The following is a 13228-nucleotide window of genomic DNA, read 5'->3' on the forward strand; positions in this document are numbered from 1 at the left end:
AAGACAGACCATCAGCAACTGGGGCAGAGCCCTCACAGCGGTGCAGAGGGAGGCGACAGGGTCTGTGACCAGGCTGCTGGAGGTGGAAGGAAGGGAAGGAAGGGTGGGCCCCAGGCGTGGGGCAGGACTGGCTCTGAGAGCGAGGAAGAGGAAGAGGAAAGGGTCACGGCTGGAGCACCTGGCGGGGGGCGGGGCATGCCTTGAGAACGTCGGACCAGGACCACAGCAGGTCCATGGAGGGCAGAAATCAAGAGTTCAGTTTGGGACACCGGAAAGCGAAGAATCTCATTCAATTGGTTGGATCCATGAGTCTGGAATTAAGGGAAGAGGCCAGGGTGGGAGATAAGGCTGGGATGGCATCAGCAAGTGTGGTGTTTAAAGCCATGGACGGATGACCTCTCCTGGGCAGAGGATGTGGACGGAGGGTGAGGACAGAGCCCCAGCCACCCCCCGCCCCCAGCAGTAGGAGATAAAATAGAAGAGAGGAGGCTGGAAGGGAGGGCCAAGGAGGTGAGCAGGGATGGGAGAGTGCGTGGCAGAGAGGCCAAGAAACAGGGACTGGTGAAGAAAGGAAAATTCATTATAATTAATTCAGCCTCGTGCAGTGGCAAAGGGGTTCTTATTCACCTTAACAAATGACACAGCCTAACCAGAGAGGTACAGTGACCCCCCCGAAGTCCACACAGCACAGGAGACTAGGGGCTGCTCACAGAACCCATTGTAAAATAGTTCAACAACATTTACTTCTGAGTCCATAATTTCAGTTCCAGTGAGTTCAACTGACAAGACTAAATGAAACTTAAGGCTTGGGCTGCTGCTCTCGGTATGTTTTCATATTTCTAACCCCAAAGCTGGAAGGTTAAATATATCTATATTTTTAGACTAGCCTTCTTACCGAACCACCAGATGATTTTTATTGCAAAATTCATTTAAAACTCATGTTCTTGGGGCCCCTGAGTGGCTCAGTGGGTTGGACCTCTGCCTTCGGCTGGGGTCGTGATCTTGGGGTCCTCAGATCAGGCCCCTTGTTGGGCTCTCTGCTCAGCAGGGAGCCCGCTTCCTTCTCTCTCTCTCTGCCTACCTGTGATCTCTGTCTGTCAAATAAATAAATAAACTTAAAAAAATAAAAACAACAACTCTATGTTCTCAGGTTCACTTAATGGTTAACTTCAAAGCTGTTGATCCCTGGATTGGGTCCACCTTCTCGTTTGTCGAAAGAGAGTGGGGAATATGGTTTGTGAGTGAAATGGCATGGTCTTTGGCACGAGGTTGTTGAAACACCCAGTTGCACCCAAGGACATTCCCCTGAACCCTTTCTGAATGTTCTGTCTGGAAAAATGTGAGGCACATGTGCCTTCAGAAGCCTCCCATTCTGCTGTTGTCCTGCCAGGCCTGCGCATGCCCCTATGGCACCTGACCCCCTCACAAATCCTTCTAAACAAATGTTCATGGCAGCATTATTCATAATAGAAGTTAGAAACAACTCAAGTGTCCATCAGTGGACGACTGAATGAAACAATTAAGATAGGTTCACGCAATGGAATATAATTTGGTTGCAAAAGGAATGAGATACTGACACAGGCTGCAATATGGATAAAATTCAAAGACGTTATGCTAAATGAAAGAAGTTAGCCCCCAAAGGGGACATATTACATAAATGCATTTATGTGCAATATCCAAGATAGGTTAAATTCAGGGAGACAGTAGATTTCTGGTCACCACGTCTGGATGCAGGGAAGGATTAGGGAGTAACTGACCAGGAATTGACACCCTTATTTGACATGCTTAAAGGAGACCCTAACCTCTCTTCCCCACGTCAGGTAACTGAAGAAGCAAGAGCAGCCATACAATTGGTCCAAAAAAGGTTAGAAACTGCTCAAATAGAATTGATTATGCCAAACCCTTGCTACTTTGTGTTCTTGCTGATAGACAGATTCCATCTGCAGTTTTTTGGCAAGTTGGCCCTATTTCATGGATTAATTTAGCTCATTCTCCAAAGAAGGTCCTACCTTGGTACCCAAGTGCTATAGCACAACTTATACTTAAAGGAATAAAATCCAGTGTTACAGCCTTTGGCAAGCAACCAGATACGATAATAACACCTTATACACAGGAGCAAATAGTCTGCTTGGCTGCCTGTGATAATGACTGGGCCATTCTATTGACCACAACATATGCCCAGTTTGATAATCATTACCCTTCACATCCCTGGTTACAATTCAGCTTATCCAATCCAGTTATCTACCCCAAGGTTACACGCAGAGAACCCCTCCCTAATGTGACGCTCATATTCACTGACGGCTCAAAACAAGGGATAGGAGCTAAAGTTACTAAGGATAAAAATTGGACATTTCTCTTTCCTAGCTCCTCTCCTCAAGAGACTGAGCTTCTTGCAGTAACAAAGGCATTTCAAATGTTTGATCAAAAACCCTTTAACCTACTATCAGACAGCAAATACGTAGTTCAAGCTGTCTCTGTTATTGAGAATGTGGGTACTATTAATGTTCGTTCCACAATTGCTAAAGCATTACAGGAAATCCAGACTTTAATCTGGGATAGAAAGGTTCCATTTTACATTGGCCACATACGGGCCCACACAAATTGCCAGGTCCTCTGTCAGAGGGCAATCGATTGGCAGATTCACTAACCAGAGGAGACCTCATTTTTGCCTTTGAGGACCCTATAGAGCAAGCAAAACATTATCATAAGTTATTCCATGTAAATGCCTTGACTCTTCACCTTAAATTCAAAATAACAAAGGCACAAGCGCGATACATAATAGTCTCCTGCAATAACTGTGTAACTCTGATACCCACACCATCCTTGGGAGTTAATCCTAAAGGCCTGTTGCCCAATCATATATGGCAAATGGATGTCACACACATTACAGAATTTGGAAAGTTAAAATACGTTCATGTCTCTGTTGACACCTGCTCTGGCGTAATTTTTGCCTCAGCACATACAGGAGAAAAGGCTAAGGATGGAATATCCTATTGTCTCTCAGCTTTTGCGACATGGGGAAAACCCCGCCAACTGAAAACAGCCCTGCTTATACATCACAACCCTTTAAAAGCTTCCTACAACAATTAGAGATTCAATTAATACACGGAATGCCCTATAACCCACAAGGACAGGGCATCGTGGAGCGTGCACATCTTACCATTAAAAATGCACTTTATAAACAAAAAGGGGGAATAGGGGACAACTTCAGGTCCCCAAAAGCTAAACTAAATACTATTCTTTTTATTTTAAATTTCTTAATGCTGGACAAAGAAGGTAAATCAGCGGCAGATAGACATGCGAATGCCGCTGCTGCTCCCCCCAAGCCGTTAGTCCTGTGGAAAGACATCCTTACAGGAAAATGGAATGGACCAGACCCAGTGTTAGTATGGAGTAGGGGGTCTGTATGTGTCTTTCCACAGGAAAAGGAGACCCCAATTTGGATTCCAGAATGATTGATATGCGCTGCTCTGCCCCTGGCCACCAACCATGACACTGAAGATGATGAGGATGATCGTGGGGATAATGCTTCTCCTGCGGCAGACGCAAGCTAGAGAACTGTGGGCGGCGGTAAAAGCTTGGCCATATCCTTTACCCGTTACTGACTCCTCTCTCCTGTTCCCTCCTTTCTTTACTACCAACTCATCTATAGGGCTACCTACTATTCATATAACCAATGATATTGCTAAGGCATCTAATATCACTATCCCCTTGTCAGGCACCCTCTGCTTTTCACTATACCTCAATACATCTGCAGAACTCTGCCCAGACTGTATCCTCCTTAGCAATCAGACCTTGGGACGGTTTCAACCTTTTAACCATACTTCAGATAAAGGCAATGTTACTGTGATCCAAGGCCTAGCCCCTGTAAAACCTCCTAATGCCTTAGGGCCTTATCAACCTATTAAGCTGCCTAGATACATCTAAAAGGACATGGCCGCCAGAATGGTCCGGCTGCCAGAGCACCTTACGATCAGTATATGTCAATAGTAAGCATAGCCTTACCTTCACTCCACGTTTCCCTACTATTAAGAATTCAACCTTCCCTGGGTATAATTATTCCTATCAAAATCCTACGCTGGGCAACCCCTCATCCCCTTCTGATGCATGGCTACTTTGTAACCTGTTTGGAGTGTGTACCGACATCTCCGCAATGTCTATGCTAACAGGTGGAAAATTCCTCAACTGTTCTTATGAACAAATAATACGGCATCCTTTGAGAATACAGTTAAAGTAAACTGCCAAAATAATGCTACTGATAAAATATATCAACCCACGCCTGTATGCATGTCTCCACCCTTCCTCTTTCTTTTAACTAATGATAGTATACATACAGAAAACTTAAATTGCACAGACAATTGTTATCTTTCCCAGTGCTGGAACGTTACAGCCTTTTCACTAGCTGTGGCAATGCGCATTCCTACCTAGGTCCCCATCCCAGTTTCCATTCCAGAAGACAAGCTACCGGAGGTGCCATCCAGGAAGAAGAGGGATTTTGGAATTACAGCCACCATCGTGGCAGCTGTGGCCATTTCAACTGCAGAAGCAGTAAACACCCTTGCAGAAGGAACAGCAGCAGCCCTTCAAACACAGACTCAGCTCAATGCACATTTGCAAGCCTATATCCTGATAATCAACCAAAGAGTGGACTTAATACAAGAACAATTGGACCTATTGGGAGAAATAATGGGATTGGGACGTATAGCACCTTTTTCAGCAATCTGTGTTACTCCTGTAACTTACAAGAACACTAGCGAGATACGAAATACCTCCCTACGGCTCTCCCAGTACTTGCAGGGAAACTGGTCTGCAGAGTTCCAAAGTTACACCCAACATTTGTTGATACAAATAACCAGGATTAATAATACCAGAGTAGATATTGTAACCCTCCCAGAAATGCTCAAAATCCTAAAAGGAGCATTCACCTTTACAAAGGAATGGGCCAGCCTATTCGGTGTTGTACTACTCCTCTTAGTAGGCATAATTCTGCTAGCAAGAAAAATGCTTGCTTGGAGGCGACAGCAACAGGAACAACAACGCGTAATAGTGCAAGCCTTGGCAGCTCTCCAGACAGGCACTTCTGCCCAAGTATGGCTGAGCATGCTGGATCGGTAGTCAAGGACGGGTAAGATTGGTGGGGGAAATACACCAACCTAAGACAGGACACAGATCATTGATATCTGTTGTCTGATGACGGGTAAGTGTATTTCCTGCTACTGACAACCCAAGACAGGCACGATCCCTGCCATGATAGAAAAAAGGGGGACATGTCGGAGGCAGGCCCCTTGGCCAGGGCGGCCTCCGCCATTAAAAGATGGCACCTGGCGAGCTGCCAAGAAAAGTTGCTTCATAAGACTAAGCAGAATGCCCTACGAGGAAGCCTATAGCATTGGTTGCTGGCGCAGTCATCTTGCTTAGGCTCCCCCTGTGATTCACCCCCTTCTGTACCCTATGCGCTCATTGGCTGTGTGAGGATATATAAGCATGTCGCTGGAAAATAAAGAGAGGAAAAGAGCACAAGACAAGGAGGCTGATTGTCGTCCTTGCAGGTCGAGGGCGCTAAGTTGTCATGTTAGATGGAAGTATGATCTTGTTATTACCTTCATTTGAAGAGTAAGTATGCTTTAAGGAAACCCAAATGGGTGTTGACAAGGGGTGGATTTGTGATGGTTAATTTTATATGTCACATGGCTGGGTCAAACATTATTTTGGATGTTTCTGTAAGGGTATTTTCTGGATGAGATTCAAACTGGTGGACTTTCAGTAAAGCACATTCTCCTCAATAATGGGGGTGGCCCTGACCCCATCAACTAAAGTCTTGAATAGAACAAAAGGCTCACCCAAGCAAGAGGGAATTCTATAGCAGATGACTTTCACACTTCGTCTTGAGTCTCCTGACTACTCTACAGATTTTGGACCCGCCAGTCTGTGTAACTGCGTGAGCCATTCCTTAAAGTAAATCTTACTCAGTTTCTCTCCAAACAGCACCCTCCCACCATGATTTCTGGCTTTTGTGAAGACCCTAATACAATATGTTTTCAATTTTATGGGGCATATACCTAAGAATAGAAGTGTTGGATCATATAATTCCATGTTTAACTTTTTAAGGAATTATAAAAATGTTTTCCACAGTGGCTGAGCCATTTCACATTCCTACCCACGATGCATAGGGATTTCTACTTCTCCACATCTTCACCAACACTTGTTATTTTCCATATTTTTTCTATTTTCCTAGTGCATGTGAAGTGATACTATGATTTTCATTTGCATTTCCCTAGTGACTTTTCACGGGCTTTTTGTTTATAGAGCTTCTTCAGAGAAATGGCTATTTAAATACTTTGGCCCTACTGTATTAGGTTTTTTCCAATCTTTTTGTGGTTGTAAGAGTCGTAAGAGTTCTTGATATATTCTGGATACCACACCCTTATTAGAGATATGATTTGCAAATATTTTGTTCCATTCACTAGGTTGTCTTTCACTTTCTTGACAGGGTCCTTTGATACACAAAAGTTTTCAATCTTGATAAAACCCAAATAATATCTATGTTTTATTGCTCATGTTTTTGGTGTCCTGTCTAAGAATCCATTGCCCCATTTGAAACAGGAAGATTTACACCCAGGTTCTATTGTAAGATTTTGATTGTTTTAGTTCTCATGTTTTGGACTTTGATCCATGTGGAGTGAATTTTTGTATATGATGTATGGGTAGGGGTCCAAGTGCATCCCTTGGCACGTGGACATCCAGTTGGATGCACAGACATCCTCTGTGGTAGGTCATATGTAGGCAGAGCCCTGAACCTGAATGAAGGGTGTGATGAAGCAATGTTGCCATCTCCCAGGCAGAGGGAAAAGCCATTGGTGACTCTGGATATAGTCAGGTGGCACAAATGAATCAAGGAATGCGTCTAGGTGTTTCTGCAGGAGCAGAGCGTATGTATTCCTGAAAATTTTTGTGTCACATAAAAATGCTTATAAAAGATAACTGGAGATATTGTGGGAAGAATGGGATTAGAACAGACCATTCAGACCACAAACAGGTTTAGAACCAGAACACTAACAAAAACCACCAGCCTTTTTTTTTTTTTTTTTTAAGATTTTATTTGTCAGAGAGAGAGAAAGCACAGCAGCGGGAGAGAGGCAGAGGGAGAAGCAGGCTCCCACTGAGCAAGGCACCCAATGTGGGCCTTGATCCCAGGACCCTGGGATTACGACCAGAGAAGGCAGGCGCTTAACCAACTTAGCCACCCTGAGGTCCTTTTTAAAAAAAAAAAAAAAGTATTCATTTGAGAGAGAGAATGAGCAGACGTGGAGCAGCAGAGAGAAAAAAAGAGAGAAACAAACTCCCTGCAGAGCAGGGAGACTGATGCACAGCTTGATCCCAGGACCCAGAGATCATGACTTGAGCTGAAGGCAGACGCTTAACTGACTGAGCTACCCATGTGCCCCCCAAACCACAATCCTAATAAAAACTGCACAGTTAAAAGATGTTATAGGATATTAGATACATAAGTACATATACATGAGACAGAGAGACAGGGCGCTTCACTTAACAATGGTGAAAGGAGGGGTGCCTGGGTGGCTCACTGGGTTAAGCCTCTGCCTTCAGGTTGGGTCACCATCTCAAGGTCCTGGGATCGAGCCCCACATCAGGCTCTCTGCTCGGCAGGGAGCCTGCTTCCTCCTCTCTCTCTCTCTGCCTGCCTCTCTGCCTACTTGTGATCTCATTCTGTCAAATAAATAAAAAATCTTAAAAAAAAATGGTGAAGGGACTTTGGAAAAGGAATGTGATGGAAAGTTTGTTGTTAGTGAGTTAGGAAGACCACACAGAAGCGTTTCAGATTGAAAGCAGGAAGCCACACTGAGTTACGAGAGACAGTGGTGCCAGGAACAGTTCTGTTGTCCCCAGTTGGACTGCTCTCAGCTGTGCTGGCTTGCCTGCATTCAGATCCTCTTGTCTGAAGTATAAAAAATGTTCTGGAGAAAAATCTCATACGAACCAAGAAAGCTTCCACGTAACACTGCATTAATCCAAAATATAGAAGCATTATTGCAGTACAACACACTTCTTCACAAAAAAAATTTTCAGAGTAGAAAAAAAATATTTTATCATTCATTTTATGAAGCCTAAACACAGCTACAACAAGAAAAAAGATCTTCAGCTAAACAAAAGAGTGTAGAGACCAAAATCCTAGTCAAAACATTTGCAAACCAGAAATACTTAAAAACCTCATAAGCAAGTCTGGTTTGTCCCAGAAAACAGATTAATGACTTAAAATTTATTAACGTAATTCACTGCATTAACAGATTAGAGGAGGCAAAAAATGATTATCTAAATGGATGCAGAGAAAGCATTTGATAACATCTAATATTCATTCACGATTTTAAAAACTTAGTAATCTCAGGAATCTTCTTTAGCCTCATGAAGTTAGCTATCAAAAGCCTACAGAAAATATTATACTTGGTGATGAAGTCATCTCAGGTATTTATTTCCTTTAAACTCAGAACGAGAAACCATTCTAATTATCAGTCCCTCTTCGGGGGCACTTGTCAGTGCAAGAAAAAAAATAAGCATGACTGAATTAAAGATAAACACTCTCATCGTTTGCAGATGTTTAACTACTGTATTCAGCGTCCCCCAGAAAAACAGAAGATAGATAGACAGACAGGCCCACATCGAGTTTCAGTCTGAGGCCTCAGAACCAGGAGAGCTCATGGTGTATGTTCTGGACAGAAGACCAGGAGGCCTGAGATCCAGAAAGAGCAGATGTTTCAGTTCGAGTCCAGTAGAAGTAGAAGAAGACCAATATCCCAGCTCAAAGAGGGGAGGGTAGGCTTTTTTGTCCTGTCTAGGCCTTCTGTTGATTGGATGAAGACTGCTTACGTTAAGGATAGCAATCTGCTTTATTCAGCCTACCAACTCAAATGTGAATCTCCCCTGGAAATGTTAGGGAACGGAGCTGACCACCCCTCAATTAGACAGAGAACACTCTCGATAATGCAAGTCACACAGCGAGGTTTATTTCCAGCTAGCTGGGGTCCAAGTATCCGCCCGGCACAGCGGGTTTCAACAAGGACCCCGAGCACACAAGCCAAGGGTTTGTATAGCATTTTCAAGGCACTTTTTCATAGCTACATACATATCTTGGGCCCCAGTTTGACAGTTTAACTTTGTTTAACATTTTGCCACCCCGGCGTCACCCTGGAGCCATCCTGGCGGTTAAGTGTGATTTAGGTTTAGAAGAAATTTAACTTTATTTATATTTCCTTCTGCCTCAGCCTCCTTCAGTTTTATGGTGGGGAGGGCGACCTTAGGCCTTGAGGAACTGAGCCATTTGTCTCTGGAAATTGGGCCACTGAAGAGATAATCCTTTTTGTTGTAAAGCACCTGCAAACCAAGGGAGACTCCTGTCTTGCAGGATTGTGATCTCTGCAAGTTAACTATTTGCTTTTCTTTAACATTTGGTCCCTGTGGTGCCACCACCTAACTGCCAGCCCGTTAGGCTTCCAGGCCCTCAGGATGGCCATTCTTATGCTAACCCACTCTTACAGAGCAAGGTGCCAGCTTTTGCTTTGCCAAGATGGCTGTACCTAGGTCAGGGCTAGGCTCAGGTGGGTACAGCCTTGTTTTTCTTGGCCTCCACACCTGGAGCTGGTTTCTGGGACTTGTTTTTAAGTCCCCTGGGGGAAGGGGAGCAGGGACAGTTTAAAGGTTAAACAACAAAGTTAATGTTTAACCTCAATGGAAGCCTCTGGCTAAAATAAAAATATAAAATAGGTCCTTACAGAAACACTTACACAGACACACCCAGAATTACATCTGGTCAGATGTCTGGGCACCCCGGGCCCTTGTCAAGTTGACATATACAATTAAACATCACCAGGTCACCCCTTATCTACTTGGCACCCATAACCATCTCCTTAAGCCATACTCTATATGCTTCATATGCTCTATATGAAGGCAATAAGAAAGTCATACTTCATGTGATACTAGTATCCTGTATACAACCAAAACCTCACTAACCCCTTCCCCAGAGGAGGAGGGGATGTTTTTTGAGTGATGTTTATGCTTCTCCTTGACATCCTGTAACATAAATACTGTAAGCCATCGTTGGTCCTGGCGGGACTGGACAGTTGTACTCTTCCATTTACCTTAATCACAGGAGTTGGTGATATGACACACATCCGGAGAGGTCCCCTATGTCCACTGTGGAGTGGCTGTCTACTTTCCCCTCGGTGGTACTCCAGATCAGCCACCTAGGCCAGCACAGTAACTCCCTTCTTTACCTGTCGATTCGGAGGCAGGAGGAGTCCAAAGTGGCCATGTGAACCTCCAGTTCAGGGTAATTACTGCTGTGTCTCCAGATGGAAGCATTCTGCCCCCTGGAACTCAAGGCCCCTGGGCCAGCAGAACATGAGGTTATGGGAACCAGAAGCGAACATTTTGCTGGTGGGGCTCTAGGGGTAATACTGAGTGGTGCCTCTATTTCTACCCCTTGGTTCCTGGGTCCTCTAATTCTGGCTACGGAGGCAACAGTGATCGGTTAGAGTAATACTAGGTCACCCACTGACCTCAAGAAAATTTCCATGCAATGAGGTACATTGTAAAATACCATGCAACCTCTGAGCCCATGGCACGTCCCTCTTAGGGGTCAGTCTGGCTTTAAGAAACTCAAAGGCTGGGGTGCCTGGGTGGCTCAGGTGGTTAAGCCGCTGCCTTTGGCTCAGGTCATGATCTCAGGGTCCTGGGATCGAGTCCCACATCAGGCTCTCTGCTCAGCAGGGGGCCTGCTTCCCTTCCTCTGTGACCTCTTCCCTTCCTCTCTCCTACTGTGATCTCTCTCTGTCAAATAAATAAATTAATTAATTAATTAAAAAAAAAAAAAAAGAAACTCAAAGGCTTATTAGTCAGAGAAATAAATGGGATCCTTAAAATTCTAAAGAGTTCCGGATGCCCCCTTCCACCACACCTGCTTAAAAACTATGCTCCCAGAAGCTCTAAAGATCTGTGGAAATGGCCACAATTTGATTAAAGAAAGCCTAGAATTTTGTGTTCCAAGAACTTGGCTTGGTAACTGTCAGAGTGGGGGACCCTCCCCCAAAATGTGGCTGGACAGAAATGCAGGTTGCACCCCACAGAAATGTGGGGTGAACTCAGTTTGTGGCTAAGGGTCCCAGCAAGCTGCTGCCAGCCCTCAGGGAGGATTACAACAGCTGTTCTGAGGCATGTTCCAATCAGAGAAGATCAATGAGGAGATGCACTTGAAAGCAAGGGTTCCCAAATCCACAGACCAGAATGGGATAACTACTTTACTTGGCATGCAGAAGCCTCCAAAGGGCTTCGAAATTCCTGAGCAGATTCATTGGCAGATTTGTTACAAAAGGCTAAGGAAAACTGAAGACTTAAGAGGTACCTAAAACAAAAGACCAGAAGCCTGACATCCCTCCTCCTGCCCCCCTCCACCTTCCTTTCTTTGAATACTCAGCTCTTCTAATTCTTGGTCTGAATTGCCTCTATGAGACTGTAAACCGGAGTCCACCCTGTTCGTGGCTTAATGGACATCCTCACGTCTATCCCCAAAGGAGGGCCCCTGTGTGGGTTCCTCTCAGAGTTGATAGGACCCGGAGATTTTCTGAGCCCAGGAAAAATAAAATTAACATTAATGAAATACCTTGCCAACTTCTGGTAAATAGCAGAGTTGCATCCTCTTCTTTAAAGCCTATTCGGAGCCTGCAGATAGATAGGGTCCTGGGGAAACTGGCAGGAGTCAGCTAGAATGAGACTTTGGACCAGAATCCCCTCTCCTGCATGGGTCTCTGTCAGGGAGAGACAAATCAAATTTCATACTGTCCTTGACCTTTCCAAATCCAGGGCACTGGTTATCGATTTTGATGATATTCCTTGCACCCTCCCTCCCAGGTCCATGGGGCTGTTTAATGCTGCCTGAAACATTTAGGGTTTGGCCACGATGAAACCTGGCAAGGTATTTAAAAGGACTTAATAATTCTATGATCAGAAGTTTGGCCAAACTGAAAGCTGACATTCAGAGCCTAAGAGAAAATTTTTTAGGCCTTCCCCGTGCCCCCAAGCAAATAGAAGATAATGCTGCGTGGGTGATTCAGCTTCGGATGTCATTAGGTCATTCTTGGGGAGAGGAAAGCAACTGTCTTGATCTCACACATTCTTGCAAAGCTCTGGAGGGAGTTCAAAGTTCACCTGTTCCTTTTTACCTATCCCCAAACCTCCCCGATTTCTCTTAAAAGGTTTGTAACTTGCGTTCTCTCCCCCGTGCCTTTGGGAGGCAAAGGTTGAAGCACAAACTTCGGGAAGGTCATGCTTACCACAAGAAAAATAAATGGGGGAAAACTCATTTGAAACGGCTTTAGCCATCTGAGCAGGTGGCTTTAACTAACTTACTCCATCTGCCAGAAAAACAACGGAGATCCAATTCCTTTTGAACTAAAACGGAAGCTATAAACTCTCTTTATTCCGTCTGCATGTTTATGTGTGTCTCTGTATGCGAGTTGTGGACGCGGAGTATTTTCTAGCTCCAGATGCTATTACTAAACTTAGTTAAGCATCAGACTTCTATCTTCTTCTTCGTTTCACTTCTATCAAGTTCATAAAAATTCTCGAAAATATAAAAGAGACTAACCCAAGGGAATTTCAGGTTCATGTGATTTGGGAAAAAGATGTGGCATTAAAGCCAGTTTAAGTTTGTTGGTTTATTCACTCAACATTAACCATAAAACTCGTATTCCACCTGAGTTCACTTACCAAGTAAGTTCACGCTATTGCTTACAAGGTATGTCAGCAAGAAAAATAGCTTGGGGGTAATGGCTAACCTTGTCTAATGTTTAATGAGGTTTAAGTAGGTGCTCCAAACACAATTGGTGAAAACAAGCGATCTAAATTGATGTAAGAGGGGTGCCTGGGTGGCTCAGTACATTAAGCCTCTGCCTTTGGGTCAGGTCATGATCCCAGACTCCTGGGATCGAGTCCAGCATCCGGCTCTCTGCTCGGCAGAGAGCCTGCTTCCTCCTCCTCCTCTCTCTCTCTCTCTCTCTCTGCCTACTTGTGATCTCTCTCTCTGTCAAATAAGTAAAATCTTTAAAATAAATAAATAGATGTAAGCGACCTGACAGGTTTTAGGAGAATTTTTTAGTTTCTCTGAAAATTTCGGTCATCTAAAACCTTGAAGTTTTGCTAAGTTACATTAAGTGATGAAATC

This window comes from Mustela putorius, unplaced genomic scaffold, assembly GCF_011764305.1.
Source record: "Mustela putorius furo isolate JIRA1106 unplaced genomic scaffold, ASM1176430v1.1 tig00003923_pilon_pilon_pilon, whole genome shotgun sequence".
Lineage (NCBI taxonomy): Eukaryota > Metazoa > Chordata > Mammalia > Carnivora > Mustelidae > Mustela > Mustela putorius.